The following is an 8,607-nucleotide window of genomic DNA, read 5'->3' on the forward strand; positions in this document are numbered from 1 at the left end:
AATTGTTTTCCTCCTTTTGAAGTTGGCATAGCAATTTCAGACACCATGAATATGTGTCATTGCAGAAATCATTTCCAGCTCAGTTTTCCCAAGTTCTGTGTCTAAACTGTGTGTTGTCTTCAATAATAAGGAGTAGCCATCAAGATCAGGGAAGCAACCAAGGATAAGGGGAATAACCCATATTGTTAGCAGGGCTCCTTGAACCCTCATCCACAACGACTTGGAGAGAAATTTTCCATACCTGGCACTGGGGATATTTATGTCAATTGTTACAATGCATTATAATTCTGTGAGGTAAAATTTCATATCTTTGTGTTTAATTAAACACACACATACATGCACATATACACACATGCATTTTTAAGTTAACATAATGAAATATTTTTCTATGTACTGTTATTTATGGCTCTTTCTTCCTTCTCTCTCTCTACTACCTTTTCCTCTATCTAGTTAAAACCTCCACCCATTCTTTTTCAGTATTCAAATAAATAGAATCTGTGCCCCCCTCCCCTATCTATTTCCCTATACCTGCTCCTGCACCTGATCCATTAACTTTCTAAGATTATTCCAGGCTATACACTTCACATTTATAGACAGAGAAAGATCTCTATGTCTTTCTTTCTTTTTTTTATTTCATGAAGACTTTATTTTTTTTTAATATTGCAAACTAACTCTCCCTTTCTGAGAAGGCAGTCTTACACTCAGACAATCTTCAAGCAATGTTTTAAGAAATTGAGAGAAAAACCAAAGTTTATCAACAAGAAGGTTCACAACTTCTTTTTACAGTAATAATAGGAAAAATGATACATTTCACTGCCTAAAGTGGGCCACACTGAGTCTCCCTAGAGCAGAGTAGAATGACATCAGCTGGACAGGTCTTCTATGTCTTTCTGAGCCTTAGTTTTTTCTTTGATGGGAACAGGCATTGTTTTGCTTTTTTTCCCATTTGTTTTTTAATAAAAACACATTTAGAATTCTAACTTCAATCTAACTTACATTTTGAAATAAAAACATTTTATACCAAAAAGTCATACCGGTTTATTTTCAGTATTAGCACTTGATTTTTCTTAGTTGATGAAAATCTTATTTGATTCAAGTTTGAATACCGTCCCCAAGTTCATATCTGTTTTGTAGCTTAACTATGCTTTTCCTTCAAGCATCTTTGAAAATTTCATGTTGCATATGAAAAATATCAAATGAATCAGAAATGTTTAATATAACTACGATCAGAATATAAATTACTATATACATATAAGATTATTGAAAGTGACTGCTGAGTTTTACCTATTTAGTTTTCTATACTGGTACCTCTGTAGAATTATATGAGAGTCCCAGAATAAAGTCTCCATGGCAAATTTCTAAGATGATCAAGTAATATAGACAAATATTTACACTGGAAAATATTCAAGAACACAAAGAAGGCCTTTAGCCTTCTTTCATATTTCAATTTAATTTTGACAAATAAATAAGTATAGAAAGTGCTATATTTTGAGTTATATTTCCTAGAAAGGTAATATTGAAATCATAATCAACACTTGAGAAGTACCTTGGTGGTTAGCATTAGAAAATTCCCTCGTAGGCTCATGTATTTGAATACTTGTTTCTCCGTTAGTGGCATTTCATCGTGGGTTTTGAGACGTCAGAGCTTCGTACAACTTCTAGATTGCTCTGTATTTGTCTGGAGCTGTAAACTCAAATAAATTGTTACTTCTATAAGTTGCTTCTGATAAGGCTGTTTATCATAGTAACAGGAAAATAACTTATATAAACCTCACCTGACCTGGCAATGGAGTTGTGGAAGCTACTAGTTAAGTTGGAATTCCATACAGTAGTAGGATAGTCACTAACCCAACAAATGTGGTCAAGTTTTTAGTATTTTGTGTGGGTCTCCTAGAAAACCAGATGTGGTAGTTAGGGTACAATTGTAACAAATGCAAATGTTGAATTGAATGTAGAATTAGGCCTAGAGTAGAGGTTGGCTTAATTTTGAAAAGCGTGACAGACAGCAATATTCTGGGTCCATTTCTCCAACATAAACTCACAGATGAAGCTGGCACTCAGTGTTGGAAAGAATCCTGAATCAAGCAACAGCAGGTTACCAACCATGCCCCTCTCTGAGCAAGGCTGGTTGATTCATGTGCCTCAAGAATGCTTCCATTGTCCTAAATGGTGTGTTCTGTGTCCCATACATACCACCAAGTCATGAACATCTTCCCTTGAAGTAGTTATCACTGTTGAATTCATAATTTTCACATATTGGCTTTCCATTTCACAGGTGAAAAATTCTGCAGATCTTCCAACAAAAATGGCAGAACCAAACCAAGGAGAAAGGCCCCAAGAGCTTTCTAATGGCCCAATAATTGAAGATTTAATTTAAAAAGATGTATCTTATTTCAAGATCTGTGTACACTTGGTATCTATGGTATCTGCATGAATGCAGGTGTTGCAGAGGCCAATGAGACCTGGAAGAGGCAGCTGTGAGCAAATGAACCAAACTTCAGGCCTCTGGCCATCTCCCCAGACCAATATTATAAGTATAAAAACATCGTATTAAAAATCATCTCTTTCATAATAACATTTGTATATCTTACAAAAGTATATTATATAAAGTATAAAATGTGAAATTTTAATGCTTTAAAAAAAAAAAAAAGAAAAGCGTGACAGAAAACTCTAGGTTGCTCTAAATAGTCTACTACTTTTAATTAAGAATAGGAAACATGGTTTTACTGTGCATCAGACAGAATTAACAACAAGAAAAGAGGCTATGGGTTTAAGAGAAAAGAGGGGCTTATGGAAGAGTGTGGAGAGAGGCAAATGAATGGAGAAATTATATAATTTTATTACAATACCAAAAGTAAAAGAAAAAATTGCAAGGGAACATTACATGGTGTATTAGTGGAACAGTGATCTTTGCTACACATGGATAGAAAATGTGTAAGCGGTGAACATAGATTCCCAAAGTAAAAGAATAAAAAAATAAATTTTGAGTGTGCACTCTGGTTTTTCCTTGTTAGGCACAGTAACATATAAAAGATTAGCTTAACGGAAGACACAGTCTCTCTTAGTCAAGGTTTCTATTCCTGAACAAAACATCATACATGACCAAGAAGCAAGTTGGGGAGGAAAGGATTTATTTAGCTTACACTTCCACATTCCTGTTCATCATCAAAGGAAGCTGGAACTTCACCAGGAAGCATCACCAGGAAGCCTGGAACTCACACAAGGTAGGAACCTAGAGCAGAAGCTGATGAGGAAGCCTTGGAACAATGAATACTGCTTACTGGCTTGCTTCCCCTGGCTTGCTCAGCTTGCTTTCTTATGGAACCCAGGACTACCAACCCGGGGATAACACCACCCACAATGGGCCCTCCCACCCTTGATCACTAACTGAGAAAATGCCTTACAGCTGGATCTCATGGAGGCATTTCCTCAAGGGGGGCTCCTTTCTCTGTGATGACTCCAGCTTGTGTCAAGTTGACACAAAACCAGCCAGTACACAGTCCATAATCAAAACCAAAAAGAACTATCCCTAGCAGATGTAGATAATCTTGTGTGCACTGAAACTTTTATAATCTGCAACAAGGCAATACTCTGTAGAATATATCAGATGTGCAACTTAAGAGCCAACAAGTCACTCTGCCAAAGACAGAGGTACTGACGTAATTACTTACGAAAGATCTTTGCAGAACTCTCTTGCTTGCTGGCTTGGTTTCTAGACAATACAAAGGAGGATGACAATGACTTCGAGAATAATACATCAGTAGGCAATGCTGGAAATGTGGACTGAAGGAAAGAGAGTTAGGGAAGAAGAGAGAGAGAGCAGCCCAAGCATAAGTTTCCAATGCTGGGTCTTGGCTGCCAGGGCATCCTGCATGGGGCTCCTGTCCAAGGCTGACGTGATGGTGGATTTTTAAGAGCCTGGAGAAAATTGAGTCCATCACAAATAATTTTATGGCTGTTTCTAGTTTGCTTTAAGCCAGTGTTCCCATTCTTCCTTCCTTATTTCTCTTTTTTGGAATATAAATGTCTGTCTTATGCTGATAAGTTGTCTCTCTCTCTCTCTTTTTTTTTTAAACATCAACAGATGGAAAGTAATTTTGCCTTGGGATGAACATATGTTAAAACTCAACCATACCTGATTCAGATTACATGGATTTAAGACTGGGACTTGTAGTTGGAATGAGTTAAGATTTTTTTAAAATATTGAAATGAGATGGGTTTAATTTGCATGTGAGAAGAATTAGAACTTTGAGAGGACTTGGTACTATTGTTTGTTTGTTTTTGAATTTAATTCCTTTTTATTCTTTAATCCTTTTTTTTTCAGTCCAGACTTCATCCAGGTCTGTCCCAACAGTTCTGCTCCCCATCCCATCCTCCCCTCTCCCTCCCATCTCCAAGAGGATGTCCCAGTCCCCCATCCCCCATCCCACCAGGCCTCCCCATTCCCTGGGGCCTCAAGTCTCTCAAGGGTTAGGTGCATCTTCTGTCAGAGGCTAGACCAAGTAGTCCTCAGCTGTATATGTATCAGCTGGTGTGTGTTGCCTGCTTCGTGGCTCAGTGTCTGAGAGATCCAGGTCAGTTGAGACTGCTGGTCTTCCCATGGGGTCCCCCAACCTCAGCTTCTTCCAGCTTTTCCCCAATTCAACCACAGGGGTCCCTGGCTACCGCCCATTGATTGGGTGCTAGTATCTGCATCTGACTCTTTGAGCTGCTTGTTGGACCTCCCATAGGACAGTCATGCTAGGATCCTGTCTGCAGAGGGCTTAGTACTATTAACTGTGCACTCATCCTAAGTTATTTTGAAATCCCAACCCTTCGTATCTCAAATATGATCCTTTAAAAGTGGGATCATTGCAGATATACACAGGATGAGGTATAATGAAGGATCAGCCATTGATTTATATGATTATGATTATTGTTTGTATAAGAAGAGGACCCCATGGGGATGGTCACACAAGGAAAAGAGTCAGCATCATGCAAAGACAAAGATAGAGTGACTGGGAGTCCTGCTGTGGCAAATGAAACCTCAACAACTGCCCAGAGTCACCACAAGACAGGCGAGTCAATGAAAAAGGTACCAATAGGTTTCAGTGGCTACCTGGCCCTCTTGAGTGCTTAATTTTAGACCTCTGTGTCTAAAATTATAAGCTAATACATTTTGGGTTTCAGCCATCTAAGTTTTAATTGATACGGACAGTGGCGCAGATCTACTCATAGGCCACACCTACCTCCATAGATGTTTGAAGAGATCTCGTTTTCCTCTTTCTAATTGTGACTTTTAAGGTTGTGATTCACAGCTTTGCCACAGAAATCAATCCCAGGATGAGTCAGGATAAAGCAGAGTTGTTTACGAAAGACAACATTTTAACAGAAATAAGAGGTTAATAGAAACAGAACTTCAAAGAGTAAATAAGGTATGCCCATGTCTGCCATGTCTGGGTAGGGGTTTCTCAAGTAAGTCACAATTACTTTGGGGGCTTCCGTTACCTTTCTAAAGATTGCTAAGGAAGCTCACCTCTTTTGTTAACGTTGTTCAAAGAATGTAGATCTCATTAAGATTAAAAGTTAAAGAATTTTCCTCTGTAAACCAATTCAAAGGATAGAATGATGAGAGATGTTTAGATGTAGGAATACAATTTCAGCCCTAAATAAGGAATTTATTTATGGTCCTTGTCAGGATTTCTTTGGAAAGCACATGTTGTTTATGGGTACAATTTGGTTTTGCTCAGTAGCATCTAAAGTTTCCTGGCTGTCTCATCTTGATAGGCAAACAGAATTGGGAGGAGAAGCCAATTTCTTTTTCCTCTCATGCTTCTAGGTTTTTGTGTCACCAAAACATTACCCACCTTGTTTCATATGCAAGGTGCCATGATACTTAGCCATTGACATGCAGTTGTGGCAGGGGCCATGGGAACGGATGGAAAATAAGACAACTAAAAGGCCTAACGTCCACTCTAGAGAATGCACACATGACCATTTCCCCAGGTCATGGTGGTTTGGGTTCCAATTTCCAGTTTTTCCAGAAAAAAAAGTTTAATCAGATTTTCTTAATTTTATACTGTCAATCAAAAAAATCCACCATCATGTCAAATAAAATTGATTGCAGTGGATGTCATCTGGTCACTGCTTTGTAGCCCCCAACCTGGTGGGTAAGTAGGAGGAAGAAAATACATTTCTAAGTCATGAGAGTCTTTTCTTAGGAAAATTCAGCTCTGCTAAATTTCCCAATCATCCGCGTGCAATATAAACCATCTTCCACAAGAACAAGTTACTCATCTGGAAAACTAGGAGATGGGATTCCTCTGGACTGTCATTTTGTTGCCTGATTTAATTGTTCTAGCAATAGTGTCATGTTTACCTGCCTTGATTACTAAAACATTGCAACTTCACTATAACATTCCCACTCCGCTGGTAGAAACAAGATGTGTGAAATAGTCACAGTTCTATGACAATAGAAAGTAGGACCCTTTAGTGGACTCTTAGTCATCCTTGTTCACTTATTATGGCATACAATGAATCTTTTTCCCCCTCTAAGAAATACTTCTTAAATCAGAATTAAACTACATTAAGTACATTCATCAAATTGTAGTTCTTTTGCTATGATGTTTTTACCAGAGATATCCTAATTTCTATACTGTGTTTGGTTTTTACCACTATAGGCACAAGAACTTCTGAAATTGATATTGAGATTACCACTTATGCATAAAATAGTCATGATTATATGGTTTTACATACCTTCCTACTAGACATTATTTGTGATCCAGCATAGGCTCATATGCAACAATGATAGCAGATGATTTCTTTTTTTTTTAGTGCAAATGTTTTTATTTATTTATTTATTTATTTATTTATTTATTTATTTGTTATCTTGAGTATTTCTTATTTACATTTCGAATGTTATTCCCTTTCCTGGTTTCCGGGCAAACATTCCCTAATCCCTCCCCCTCCCCTTCGTTATGGGTGTTCCCCTTCCCACCTTCCCCCCACTGCCACCCTCCCCCCAACAATCACGTTCACTGGGGGTTCAGTCTTAGCAGGACCAAGGGCTTCCCCTTCCACTGGTGATCTTACTAGGATATTCATTGCTACCTATGAGGTCACAGTCCAGGGTCAGTCCATGTATAGTCTTTAGGTAGTGGCTTAGTCCCTGGAAGCTCTAGTTGCTTGGCATTGTCGTTCATAAGGGGTCTCGAGCCCCTTCAAGCTCTTCCAGTCCTTTCTCTGATTCCTTCAACGGGGGTCCTATTCTCAGTTCAGTGGTTTGCTGCTGGCATTCGCCTCTGTATTTGCTGTATTCTGGCTGTTTCTCTCAGGAGAGATTTACATCCGGCTCCTGTTGGCCTGCACTTCTTTGCTTAGATGCTTTCATTTTTAAAAGTATCTGCCTTCTTTGATTCTACAGAGAAAGCAGTTTTCTTTGTTCAATACAAACTGATTTGGCATGTGATTTTCATCCCCCGGAAAATGGTTTCTAAATACTAAAATAATTAATATTCAAACTAGTTGTGGAAGCAACTGTTAAATATTAATTTAATTTTCTTATTTTCAACTGTGAAGGGAAAATCCTTTTATAAGTGCAGCATTTCATTTGGTTTGGTTTAAAGTCCATTATTCTAATAAACTAAGCTTTATTCATGTGAATACTGATTTAAGCTTTATTCTAAAAAAATAAAATGCATTTAAGAAAGGAAAAAAAAACACAAGAATTTGTAACACCAGAATAGGAAAAAAAATAAATGAATAGAATATAAAGACAAGTTCTAGAAATGTATCCGTTTACCTTATGTTTGAATATTACTTTGCAAATGAGACATACTATTTATGACACTTGTAAAACAGAGAGCAACACTTGTAGAAACTATATATTTGCAGTGCTTTAGTACGTACTGGGGACAGTTTATGGATTTCTCTTTGACTATAGCAGCTCCTCTCTGTCTGGCTTGTTAGAAGACATTGGTAATTAACAGGCTACCAACTTTTCTTGTAAGACCTAAAACAGCACTCAATCTAAACACATCTCACACACTCAGATCCATACAGTAAACTGGAGATCTATGTGCATGGAACTTACTGCTAGGGTGTGAGTCTTAGAAGTGTTAATGGTATTTTTCACATATTTACCTTTTCATTTAAAAAATACCTATGGACGCAACATCCTCCTAAAAATTAGTGTTTATAGATACTATGGTGTCGTTTGTATATGTATATGTAGAACAACAATAAGAGAGGCACTATTCTAAGAAAATGTGGCATTTACTCTCTTTTTATGGTGATTCTTCACTCATCCCAGAGCTCAGCTGTCCCTATAAAATATCTAAAAGTACCTCCTGAGACTTACCATTGTCATCACTACTGTCTATCACAGAACAGTAAGAGGTCACACTAACTCTGCTCAACTTCCCAATCATAAGGAGCTTACACCCAAACCACTTTATACTATGAGTGCTCAAAACTTCTTTGTTCCATCAACCTTAAACTTATTACTTGGAGATTCAAACTCTCTATGAAAAAAATTATTGACCAACATCCATAGCCTTTCTCTTGTCCCGATTCTGACCTTGTGGTTCAAGTGTCTCTCCTTCACACGCCTATAAAACCGTCTGTTGG

This window comes from Rattus rattus, chromosome 4, assembly GCF_011064425.1.
Source record: "Rattus rattus isolate New Zealand chromosome 4, Rrattus_CSIRO_v1, whole genome shotgun sequence".
NCBI classification, from domain to species: Eukaryota; Metazoa; Chordata; class Mammalia; order Rodentia; family Muridae; genus Rattus; species Rattus rattus.